Source organism: Camelus bactrianus, chromosome 13 (genome assembly GCF_048773025.1).
Source record: "Camelus bactrianus isolate YW-2024 breed Bactrian camel chromosome 13, ASM4877302v1, whole genome shotgun sequence".
Taxonomy (NCBI): Eukaryota; Metazoa; Chordata; class Mammalia; order Artiodactyla; family Camelidae; genus Camelus; species Camelus bactrianus.
This window is the reverse complement of record NC_133551.1, coordinates 60,524,387-60,537,050: the sequence shown is the minus strand read 5'-3', so window position 1 is coordinate 60,537,050 and position 12,664 is coordinate 60,524,387. Positions and strand designations below refer to the sequence as shown.

The 12,664-nt window shown below is 48.2% G+C and overlaps 1 protein-coding gene and 1 long non-coding RNA gene across 4 annotated transcripts in view; one reads left to right on the top strand and one right to left on the bottom strand.

Annotated features, from left to right (window-relative positions):
* Positions 1 to 4,011, bottom strand: part of WASF2 (WASP family member 2) — a 61,283-nt gene extending 57,272 nt beyond the window's left edge. Inside the window, exon 1 of one of the 3 annotated variants that reach the window (XM_045511393.2) lies at positions 3,885 to 4,011. The gene's annotated coding sequence lies outside the window, so the exon portion shown is untranslated. Of the gene's footprint in view, positions 1 to 2,855; positions 3,054 to 3,884 lie in introns of those variants that run through there. The other 2 variants (XM_045511392.2, XM_010947989.3) reach the window with 2 other exon arrangements.
* LOC141579621 (uncharacterized) lies at positions 3,428 to 11,338 on the top strand. Its single transcript, XR_012511378.1, has 3 exons — positions 3,428 to 3,571; positions 9,955 to 10,108; positions 10,743 to 11,338. It is a non-coding gene; the product is annotated as an uncharacterized LOC141579621 (long non-coding RNA).
* The last annotated feature ends 1,326 nt before the right edge of the window (positions 11,339 to 12,664 follow it).

The following is a 12,664-nucleotide window of genomic DNA, read 5'->3' as shown; positions in this document are numbered from 1 at the left end:
TTAACTGCTATACAAAAATTGATGAGCACAAGACCCTATGAATTACTTTTTTTTAAAAAAGAGGGGTAAGGTGTCATTCAAACATCTAAACGGACCAAAGATGGTATTAAAAGGTAAAATTCGGTACTTAAGAAAAAATGCATATTGACGCATATTTATTAGAATAACACTGTCACATGAAAGAGAGAAAAAAAGTTTCTTCTATGTAATACTGATTTTAGGACTCATGACTTTAAAATTAGCTTGGTTTACCATATTTGTCCTTGTAATTGTTCTAAGTTTTATCCATAGACATCTACAGTCCCTTAACTTCAATTCCAAAATCCAAAAGGCTGTAAAAACAAGCTTTTCATTATTCATTTGGCAGCAAATTCTAACATGAAATGACATAAGACTATTTATAGTATTTATTTATCCCAGTTGGTATGAACATTCTGACATTTTACTGTGGAAATAGTAATGTGTCTGATTACAAGGTGCTGCCCCCACCTCTCTGGGATGTTACATAATACATAGTACGTGTACCATATTCCTTTTCCAAAATCCAAAAAATTCTAAATTCAGAAGCACATTTGGTCCCCTTTTTTTTTGGCCCCAAGGTACTGTAGACTGGTATACCAAAGACTAAATCTTATCCAGAAAATGTAAGTAATACTGAGAGTGAATGTAGATCTTCACACGCAATAAATTCAACGTCTTAAATATTCACACATACACAATCCTGTAAAATAAAGAAGACTCAACAAATGTCAAAAGCCAAACACACCATTATGTGCTTTTCAAGTGATGGTGACATTTGCATCATCCAATATACAGATCAATTCCTCTTAGGCTAAAATCCACTAATTTAAACCATAGTTTTTAAAAAAAAAAACAAAAAAAAAAACCAAAGACTGCAATTGGTAATTATGTTGAGAAAAAGAATCATCCACTCATAAATAATGTACTCAGTAAAATGTTCTGATTTTTAAAAAATTTATCTCAGTTTAAGGTTTAAAATTCTTTCATTCTAGAATATAACTTCTGAACGCTGAACAAATTACAATTAAGTTTTTCTGAGAAAGCAGAGCCTTGGACAGAGCGGCAGTAACAGGGACAGTCCTTAAAGATATTTCAACAGGAAGAAGAGTTTCACAGTTCCTTCCTTCCTTCCTCCTCCAGTTGCTGCTTTTCTGGTTTTAGAATTTCAAACAAAGAAATACATATTGGCTGTACTGCTAAGAAACGCCCTCTTTCTCAGCAACTTCCTCTTCCAATTTTCTTCCCTACCATTGACATATGAGAACAATACATACTGCCAGTCCCACCATTTTGATTAACCAAAAGCTCTGAGGCTTGGAAAAATTAAGGGCTGCAATTTACAGTACCCACTCTAGGTCCACCATTTCACTCATCTAGAAGTCAAATAATAGGGAACACAAAGAAAGGAACATTTCACTTAATCAAGAGGTCGGCTATTGAAACTTTCAGCCCAGGAATCTAAAGAAATTTGCACTAACAAATGCGAAATTTTTCCTATCCCAAGGAAACAGCCTTCTTAGTGAGGAGAAAAAGTTATTGGGCTGGCACCACTCTGAAACAAGAGTCTAGTCTATGCACCAATAGTTGATGAACTTTCTTATACAGGCCACGCACGCAGTCAGGGTTTCAAATTGAGTTCTCTGAGGTTCTGACACACTTCAAAGTGAACTTTACAATTTAGAAATGGTCCTTTCCAACTCACAGACTGAACAAAGGGTATGTACTTATAATTAACCAACCAGGGATCAAGACCTAGCATGTCTCCATGCCAGAAGTCATTTCAAGTGTCTGGAACCAGACCCCTCCCCCTATCTGTGACAAAGCAAACTTCCTTTAAGTGGACAGCAAATTCCCCTTTGCCCAGTGATTCTCAAAGAAAACACTTCAATGTTGGTAAGCTCTGTGTGACCTTACTGTGTGACCTGTGGCAAGTTACTTAACTCCTATGAAACTTAAGTTTCCTTATGTGTACCTTCTCAAGGGCAGCCGTAAAACTTAACCAAGAACATGTGCCTAAACCAGATTTGACACATAGTAGGAGAGCCATAAACATTCTCCCTCCTCCTCCTAACCCTCCTGAATTCTTTTGGGCCTAAATTTCAATCACAGCCCCAGGGTCTCCAAAGATTCCTTCTTCTCTGATTCTATGGAGACCTGTATAAAACTCCCCCATCCCAGAGGCTCTAGGATCCTGGAGAACCAAGACAACCAGACACCACCCCATCATAGTCTGGGGTCCATCCAGAGCCTTCCTGGATGGGCCCCTTTAGCCAACTCTCCTTACTCTGCAGGCCATCCTGTACACACACGTAAGTACACGTACACACACACACACACACACACACACACACACACGTCCTCTCCTCCAGTCCAGTCTGCAACTTAGGCCAGGAGTCTCAAAGAGTACCTTAGTGCCTTTATGGGGAAGAACTTGCCCAAGATCTCAGACAACCTCTGAGCTCCATCTCAAGTACGTCTGCTTGCAAAGCTTTCATTTTATGGGGAAAATGGGGCCCAGAAAGGGAAGTGACTTGCCCAAGGTCACACAGCGAGTTGGTGGCACAGCCATGTCAAGTCAGGGCACTTTCGCAGCTTTACAGCCTAGCGGGGCCCTCCAAGTCTCCGGGGGGATCTCCGGGACACCTCCTCCCTCGGGAGGGGAGTGTATTGTAAGGCGCCACCCCGCGCTGACCGCTCACCCGACTTCTGCGGGGCAGCGGCAGGAGGCGCGGCCCCCACTCCCCCGGGACCCTGCGCGGCTCGGGTGGGGCGGCCCGGCCCGGCCCGGCCAGGCGCCTGACGACGGGGCCCATTCGCGGGGACTTGTTGCTCACCTGGTCTCGCGCGGTGGCCCCAAGCGAAGGAAAGGCTGGCCAGCCGCCCTCCTCCGCACGGGGTCTGTACTCAAGGGCCACCTCAAGGACTGCCACACAGCCGGACCCCCCCTCAGCGCGCTACGCCCCCAGCCGCGCTCACCCGGCCCGCGTCCGCCATTACGCGATTCCCCGCCCTGGGACTCAGCCACACCCCGCCAGCCGCCCTGATTGGCTCTCTGCCCCACCCGCCTGAGGCTTCCAGGCATTCCATTGGCCTGAATGGAATGTCAGTTAAATAGATACGCAAACGACGTACACAACGGTACTGTCCGGGAGAGCTCCACCCGAGCTACTTCCGCAATCGGAGTAAACAGCAAGAGGGCAAACTAAGTGAAGTGGGGGTGGATTTTAAACTAAACCAACTCCTTAATTCAAAGTAGGAAAACCCCACCTAGGAACGTGTAAAAACTCGTACAAAGTGTATTAAGAGACAAATCCTTTTTTTTAGAGTTCAAAGAACCAGTATGTTTGGCAGAAAGAAGGGGCTAAGCCCATGAACTTTCTGTGGACACACCTCAAGCTGCAGATAGTTTTGTCCCTTCCGTCCGGGTCTCAGGCTGGGCAGAAAGTAGGGTCGGGAGAGTGAGTCACAGGTTCCTGCCCGCCGCTAAGGGATCCGTCGGGGCGGGGCCCGGGATCCTGGGAGTGGGAGCTGGTTCTGAAAGTAAGGTCAGGTGAGTTGGACAGTGGTTCAGCCACCACCTCACTCTGCAACTTAGACAACTCCCTAAACTTACCTGGGTCTCAGTTTGTCCTTCTGCGAAATAGGAACAATCATGTCAGTCCTGTGTCCTGGAGCGTTTGTTAAGGATTCATGCATGAGTGGGTATACGTGTGTCTTGTCGATTATAAAAGTTGCAGTCTGGATATCAATGTGACATATTCACAGGTTAGCAAAGATACCACAATTCGTTCTCTAGAGCAACTCTGCAAGGCAGGTATTGTCCTTATTTTGCAGAAGAGAAAACTGAAAACTCCATGACTTACCCAAGGAATTGACTTCCATTCCTGTATTTCTCCCTTCTGGGCCGGGTGTCCCCCTGAGAAAGACTTCTCTCCTCTGACCCATTAGCGCTGCAGGGAGGGTCTTGAGGGTGCCAGGTTAGTCCCCCATCTCTCTGGTCACCATAGACTTAGACACAGCCCCCACCCCACCCCCCGCCCAGCTATTGTTAATCACCAAGGTTCCTGGGGAAAAGTGATCCTAAGAGTGCACCCGAGCTGTTTCTGGAGTCCTAGGAATCAGGAAGGATGACAGGTGGGTCAGCAACTCAGGCAGAATCCCAAATGAAGACACAGAAGCTCAGAGAGAGGGGCAGTTTCCAAGTCAGGACTTAAGTCCAGGTCTCTACTCTTAAGAACAGGGCTCTTTTCAGGATTGTTTTTCTCAGAAGAGCTGCTTTGGCTGTAATTTCTAGTCCTTTTCCCTCTCTGCAAAGGAAGGAAGCCAAAAAGGGAGTGGGAGGGGGAATAGCCTAAGACTTTAGAAGGGCAGAAAACCACCAAGTGGGTGGTGCCAGCAAGGCCCCAGTGCCCGCTGAGTCAGTGACCTCCAGGCTCAAATTGGGACGTGTGGTCTGACAACCAATGACTATTTAAATCCTGACTGTGGCCGTTGGGTGCAGGGAGGTGTTGTGCAGAGGTCAGTGACTTTGGGGAAAAACTGACCTATGAATGAATCCAGGCTTCATCACTTTCTAGCTCTCAGCCTCACCTACAGCCTCTCTAAAATGGGGACAATAGAGCAGTTGTGAGGATTCAATGAGTTAACTGTGAAATTAATGAGTCATGTGTGTCAAGTGCCTGATAGCTATTTATTCTTTCATGGTTTCATCCATTCAATAAAAAATTACCCTACACTGGAGCAGGTGTAGGGCAGCCTGCCAGTGGTGCAGCTACAATGATGAGCGAAACAAATCAGACCCTCATGGAGCTTACAGTTTGGTGAGGAAGCAAGTTGTTGATCAAAATACAGTTAGAAACTGTGATAGGAACAAGAGGGCAAAGTACAATGTGTTTATGAGAGTGAATGTCAGGGGATAGGGTGGGTCAGAGGAGGTTTCCTGAAGAGGTGAGTTGATGAATGGGAGTTAACTAAGCAGCTGGTGGTTGGGAGAAGTGTTGAAGGCCAAGGGAAAAGGTGTAGAAGGTCTAGGCCAACGGTATAGTGGCATTGGGGAGGTGCGGAGCATGAAGCTCATGCTCAGGACCAAACAAATAAGGTGGTACAGGAGAAAGAACTTGGCTTTGAAAGTGGGTCTGTTCTCCAAGAGTCTCTGTTCTTTTCTGATAGTCCCTGAAAGAATGCAAGTTTTGAGGCCTACCTACCTGGGTTTGAATCTTGGCTCTGCCATCTCACTTTGGAGTGTGTGACCTTGAGCAATCACCACACCTCTCTGTGCCGCAGCCACTCTTCTGAGAAATGGGGATGCTGATAGAAGGGCATAAGGTGAGGGGTGAGGATTTAATGTAGCAATTTGTACAAAACGTTCTGGCACATAGAAGCCACTCCATAAATGGTGCTTGGTCATCGCTGCGTGGAGGGCGGTGAGCCTGAGGCAGCAGATCCAGCAGATGCCTTTGGGAGAGAGCTGATGCAAGCGTCTGTGCACTGGGCCAATTGTTCTCTGGCCTTAATTGTAGAAGACTTCCGAGCCGGGCAAGCCTGGTTTCCAATCACAACTGTACCACTTCCTAGCAATATGACCTTGGGCAGGTGACTTCACCTCTCTGAGCCTCAGTTTCCTTATATGTAAAATGGAGATCATAATTGCTTCTATTTCTCAGAGCTGTGAAGATTAAATGAGATAGTAGAGGTGAAGCAGCACAGTGATTGGCACATAGTAGCCGTTGTTGAATGTTAACTGATGATTATTATTATTATTGATATCAGCAGTTACTATCTGTACTAGATGAGATTCTGGGGTTTTGCTTGAAAGTTGTCTGGCAACAGGAGCCTTAGTTTCTCCTTTAGGCAATAGAGATAGACAAGTTGCTTTCAGAGGGAGTTGTGCTGGGCATCTTAATAGTAATATTAAAAAGCACTCACAGTGAGCATTTATTATGTGCCAGCCATGCTTTACATGCATTAATTCATAAATCCTCATAGCAGTCCTATAAATCAGGTCCTATTATTGTCATTATTTTACAAATGAGATAAAGGAAGCACAGAGAGGTTAAGTGACTTGCCCAAGGCCAGCCAGTCAGAAAGCAGCACGACTGGAATTTAAACCCAACCTCAGAACTTGAGAGGGCTTGCTGCTCCTGAGAGGCAAGCCCTCCCTCTTCTACCCAACAGAGTTATCACCTGGAGCAATGAAGTAATTCACTGCCCATAAGTCCCAGGTTTCGAAGGCCAAGCCACATTCCTTTCTCACCAGTTCTAAAAAATAACCCCTGCCTGTTCTCTGAGGCTGATAAAATCAGGGAACAGAACTTCTTCCTCTGCAAGGGAAAGCAAAAAGACATTTAGAGTCACTAGAACTGGGTCCGAGTCCCAACTTTACCACTTAATGGTTCTGTCTTAGCCAAGTCACACCCTCTCTCTGAGCCTCAGTTTCCTTACCTCTAAAATAGGGATGACAGTAGCTCTGCCATGGGGCTGTTGTGAGGAGCAGAGAAAACAAGTCCTGTATAAACTATAAAGTACCATCAGCACAAAGCTTCCTCTCCGTGTTGCTATGGGGACAGCAAGCACTCCAGGAAAGCAGCCGAAGCCAGTATAGCATTCAGCAGGCAAACTGGCATCTCTGGAAACAGTCCTGAATTCGAGTCCCAGACCTGCTTTTATGGCTGTGTGACCTTGGTCAAGTCTGAGCCTCAGTTTTCTCATCTATAAAATGGAGTGAATAATACTGATCTTGTAGAGCTGGAGAGAAAACACAATGAAAGAATGTGTAAAAAAAAGTGAGCCAATGCCTGCTACAGAGCTGGCAAAACACAGTCTGCAAAGGGAATCTAGGGATTTAAAGCAGAGGGACCAAGGAGAATCACCCTGACCCCTCCACAGCACCTCTGTCTGAGGGCCAGCGGGTGGACAGCACTGTGCTCAGAGCCAGAATGGTCTCCAGCCACTGCTCTTTCTCTGGCATCCTCAGCTCTTGCTGGGTCCACTGCATCTCTCTCTCCCCCTCTCCCTCTCGTCAAACAAGTTCTTCTCCACTGAGCAATCCCAGGGGGCCCCCCCAACCTCGGTTCCAGCCAAGCTGCAGGCTTTCCCCGCCTCCACATCCTGAATCCACAGCCTTTGCATTTGCCATTCCTTCCACCTGGAATGCTCTCTCCTCCCGGAGCGACTTTGATGGGGAAGAGGGGGAGTAGAGTGCTGGAGGGAAAGGATCTGGAATGATGCTCCCCCACCTCCTCACTCCCCTTTCCTGCATCCCCCACACTGCAGGCCTGACCTCCCCCCTCCCAGCGTGGGGGATGAGGCAAGCGCTGGGAGGGGGAGGTAAAGGGGGAGGACTCCGTGAAGGGCCCTCTGTGGGGTTTTTCACCTGCTCTGAAGAGGCAGACGGAAATGAAAGCTCTAGAAAAACGCCTGCCGGTCTGCTCCCGAGGCCCCAGCTCAGTGAAGCCTCCCTGCCTTCCCACTGTGCCATCTTCTCTTCCTCCCCCTCCTCCTGCCGGCAGGTGTCACACAGTCAAGGAACACGGGTGGGCGGCAGGCCAGAAAGACTTGAGTTCAAATCCCATTCCTGCCACTTACCCAGAGAGTGGCCTTAGCAAGATGTTTGGCATGCTTACACCTCATTTCTTTGTAAAAGGACACAAGGATCCCTGTTTCTCAGGCTGCCGTGAGGACTAAGTGAGACCCCAGGTGAAAGTGCCTGGCACAACCAAAGATCTCAGCAATGGAGACAATAGCAATGATAGCAAACACCACAGTGCCTGGGTGTGCCTGGCACAGCTCTCAGTACCTTGCATATATTAGCCTGTTTACTTCCTGGCTACGATTACTAGCTCCATTTTACAGATGAGAACATTGAGGCACAGAGAGAGTCTATAACTTGCCCAAGGCCACACAGCCAGTAAGAGGCACAGCTTATTTCTAACACTATGGTGATCTCAGTGACAGTTGGCATGCTTATTTGCTTTTCTCTGTACTAACTCTATGCCCTCAGTAAGTACATGTTATTCTCTTTCCTCCCACCTTCAAAATCCTGCTAGAATTTTCCCTCCTCTGTGACATCCTCCAGTCTATTCATTTAAGGAGCATCTATTGTTGATGGCTCTGGCCAGGCTTATGGCTGGGCACTGGGGATCCAGGGATCAATCCACCCAGTCTATGCCCTCGAGTGGCTCCCAAGCTGGTGAAGGGGAAGATATATACATAAAAATAACAGTAAAAGAGGGAGATACCAATTGCAGCAGAAACTGTGAGCTCAGAGAAGCATAGAACTTAACTGGAGGATTAGGGCAGAGTTACAGAAGAGGGGTCATTTGAATGGGGTCTTGAAGGGTGAGTAGGCGTTCCTCAGGTGGAGTTATAAAGTGGATATATAGACTATGATGTACAGGACAGACCCTACAAAGGAGACTGAAGAAATAAAGGCAAGAGAGTAACATGCTGGAGTCAGTTGCATGCCAGGTCTCCTACTGGGTGCTGCAGATATAGAGGTGGAGAGATATTAACTGGGACCTCAAGGAGCTTACAGACTTGGTGTCAGGGGACAGAAAGCAATAAGCAAAGCAAAAATGGCAATATTAAAGAAAAATCCAAAGGGACTTTGGGACTAACAACAACAACAACAAAAAGACCTGAACCTGTCGAGGGGTCAGTGAAGGCTTCCTGGAGGAGTAGTTGATGTCTAGGCTGAGATTTTAAGATCAGAGCCAGATTATGTCACCTACTACCACTCCAGCCCATGTGTAAATTCAACATAAAAACAAAACTAACTATAAAATAAGAGTAAGGAACTCCATTAAACTTCTGATTTTTCCCATGAGGCCTATTTCAGTGGGTCTTTTTTACAATTATCAAACATCAAATTATTTCTTAAAAGTAATGTTTTTAGTGCCCCCTGCCTTGCTGGTGCCCTAAATACATGTTTGCTCTGCTCACTGGGTAATCTGACAGAGTGACAGGCCAGAGGGAGTCAGCCAGGTGAGAGGTGGAGGAGGGTGTGGCAGGCAGTGGGAATTTCACAAAGGTCCAAAGGCCCAGAGGCAAGAGAAAAGATGGCATGTTGGGGGTAAAAAGGAAATCCTTCAATGAGAGCTAGCAAATGGGAAGAGGTAGGGATGGAGTTTTAAACTGGATTCCAAGGGTGCTGGGGAGGCACGGAAGGGTTTTAACCAGGATGTGACATAACCAAATGTCGCTTTTGCAAGATCACTCTGAATATCGCTAGAGACCTTTTTATGCTTTGAATTCATTCGTTCAAGAGACACCACGTGCCAACTAGGTTTCAAGCACTGACCCAGGTGCTGGGGCTGCAACAGATAATTAAAAGTTCCCCAGATGGAGCAAGACGTGGCAAGACACTGAGTGCCCCCGCTACAGAGGGGCCTGAGTGGATAGAGGCTTGGAGTGTGAAAGTGGATGGCTTTCACAAATAGAAAGCCAAACCCTGTGCTGGACAATGAGGCAGTGAGATGGGAGATGGCGCTCAGGGAACTTGCAAGGTCCTTGCATTGGAGAGACCAAGGATTCCTAAGATAGAAGAATAAAGAAATGAAAATGGGAGGAGAGGCAATGGGTTAGGGGTGAAAAAGTCCTGATCCTGTAACCTCCCTAGAAGGTGGCCAAGTGGGCGGAGGGGCAGAGGCCCTGGCCCCCATGCTTTCTTAGCCCTGCTGAGCTCTGCAGCTTGTCTCCTCCTGGCTCTAGAAGTCAGACCAAACCCTGAAGGAGAACAGAGGCGGGTGAGGAGGGGGCGGGCGGGAAACAAGCCCAGGCCTCTCACCCCAGCAGGGCCTTCCTTCCCAGCGGCTGGAGCCAACCCTGCTGAGGAGCCAGAGGTTACAGGGAAGGATTAAGGAGTTGGTTGCTTTTTTACCCAAACTGTGGCTGCATTTCTCTCTCTTTCTTTCTCCCTCTCTTTTTTTTTTAAAGGAAAATGTTCCTGTACACGCACCCGGAGGCTTTTGCAGGAGGCGGCTGTTGGAGAACCGGGAAAACAAGCCAAGAAACAAGAGAGAGGAAAAAGACCACGCCTCGCTTGGCAGATTCCTAATGGCCCAGGAGACCTGAGGCTTTACAGTGGGAGGTCGGTGGGGGCTGGCTCGGGTGGGAGGGAAGGGCAGGCCGAAGGACAGCCACTTGCTGGCCAGTGACCTTGGGCGGGATGTGGCCTGCTTCCCTCTGGTGAGAATGGTGGGGAGGGGGGCAGGGGCAGGGGCAGGGCTGGCCGGCTGAGGTCACAGGAAGGCCCCTTTCAGCCTGAAACGCGATCTCGGGATGTGGGGCCTGCCAACCTGCAGCGACCCTGGGCCAGCAGAGATGAAAGGCTGCCTGTCCCCAGCTTCCGGACCCCCGAGGCCCCAGTGCCTCAAACCTGAAGGGCAACAAAGCTGCTGCAGCTGGCTGAAGTCGGCTGCTGGGCTCCCCACCACCACCTGATGTCATCCAGCCCTCCCTTCCCTGTTTTACAGAGGACACTCAGGCTCAGAGAGGGCTGGTGACCTGCCCGAGGTCACACAGCAAGTTGGAGGCTGAGCCAGGACTCACCACAAAGTCTTTGGACTCCCAAGTCCCAGCCTCATTCCCTTTCCCAGAAACTTGGCTGCCTGGGGGCTTACCCTGGGGAGTTGGAGAGACCCAGGGTTAGGGAGGACAGTTGGGAGCTGGGTCTGTTTGAAGTCACAACTTAATGTTGATTAAAGTGCTTTTTTTTTTTAAAGACAAAAAGAACGTTCCCAGCCCCTGCCATGAGCCTGGACTTGCTCTGCTGGCAGGCGAAGGAATGCAGCTCTGGCCGCCACAGCTGCTGGTGGCCAGCTGCGGCCTCAGCTCCTGCTGCTCCCACCCCAGCAGGCACAGGGACAAAGGCCTCTTCTCAGCCTGTCTCCTCCAGCCCCCTGGATCAGTGGGGGCAGAACATTGACCAGGAGGCTCCGTCACTGACCAGCTCAATTGCTGTTCCTCTCTGGGCCTTAGTGCCCTTTCTGGAAAATGGGGGCAGAGTCTCTGCCTGACTGACCTCTCAGCACCATTTTGAGGTTCCAAGGAGTTAAAGTTACAGAAATAGAGACCTCTCAGCATCTCTTCTGCCTGAGGGTCGGCCTACTCAGAGACCCTCCTGCCTCCAATGCCCCTCCCTCCCTCCCACTTCACCTGGCTAGCCCCAGCTCCCTCAGCTCAGCTCAGCTCAGCTCAGCTCAGCTCAGCTCAGCGGGACCATCCCTTACCCTGGGGAGCCCTCCCTCACCTTCAGACCATGCTGTTCCTTCAACGTATTTATCACTGTTATAATTAAATAATTAATTGTGTAATTGGATCTGTCTCCCCACTCAGATGTGAACTCTAGAATAATAATAGCTGACACAAAATGCTGACCCAGTGCCAGAGACTTTCCAGGTATTAACCCAGTTAGTCCCTGTTGTAGTGTTCCCATCTTACAGATGTGGTAGCTGAGACAATGAGAGATTCAGTAACTTACCTGAAGTCACAGCAAGTTGGAGGCTGAGCCAGAACTTAGCACAAAGAAGGTGCAGAATCAGGATTCAAATCCAGACCCCAGACTAGAATCAGTATGCCACTAATAAGGCAGGTTCAGCTTGTTCCCTGGCTATCCCAGCTCCCAGAACATCTGGCATACAGTCAGTGCTCCATTTATGTTGGGTAAATGAGGACACAAACAGGTGATGAATACACAGGAGTATTTGGAGAAGACTAAAGTGCCTTCCAGGAGTGAGTTTTGCAGGTGCTATGTGTGGAGCCAAGCCGTGGTGGGGGGAGGCGGTACCCAATATAGTACTAAAGAACAATTATTAGGCTTCTTTCTGGAACACATAGGCCAAAAACTTGGGACGTCATCTTTGATTCCTCCTTCCACTTCATCTGCCAGAGCCATTCAGTCCCCAGGTTCTGCTTGATGTCCCTCTCTCAGTGCACCCCCTCTTCTCCATCCTTCAACCCCCATCTTTTTCTTGGATTTTTGCAGCATCTCTTACACAGGTGTCTCTGTCTCTAATTTCTCCTCCTTCAAAGTTGTCCTCTGAAAACAAAGCTAATTGTGGGTGCCATCCCTCTTTACCCCCTCCCTCACTAATGAACCTTCCATGGCTCCCCATTGCTTTCTGGATAAAGCCCACACTCCTCACCAGGGCTTCTACCACCCAACCCCTGCCTCCACCCCTCCAGTCTCACCTCCTGCCCCACTCCTCCACATGTCCTTTGCCCAAGCTACTCTATATAGTAGATGTTAAGAGCATGGAAGCAGACAGACCTGGGTTCAAGCCTGGCTTTTGCCATTTACTAGCTGTGCGAGTTTGTAAACAAATCAGTTCCCTTCTCTAAGCCTCAGTTGCCACATATGGGAAAATGGGCATAATTATGATAGCTCTTCACAGAATTGGTATAAGGATTAAATGAATACATAAGGTGCTGAGCATAGCCCCTGACACTCCCAATAGTTCCTATAATTCTTATACTTTTCTCTGCTACAAAGAGCACTTCTTACTGTCAGCCTTACTATTCTTTATGACCTAGCTCAAATGTCACCTCTTGGAGGAAATTTTTCTTGATAGTCACACTCTGTTCCCCAAGTGAAATCAGTCTCACTTTGCAGACTCGCTTGCACTTTGCACCTCTGTAAAGCACT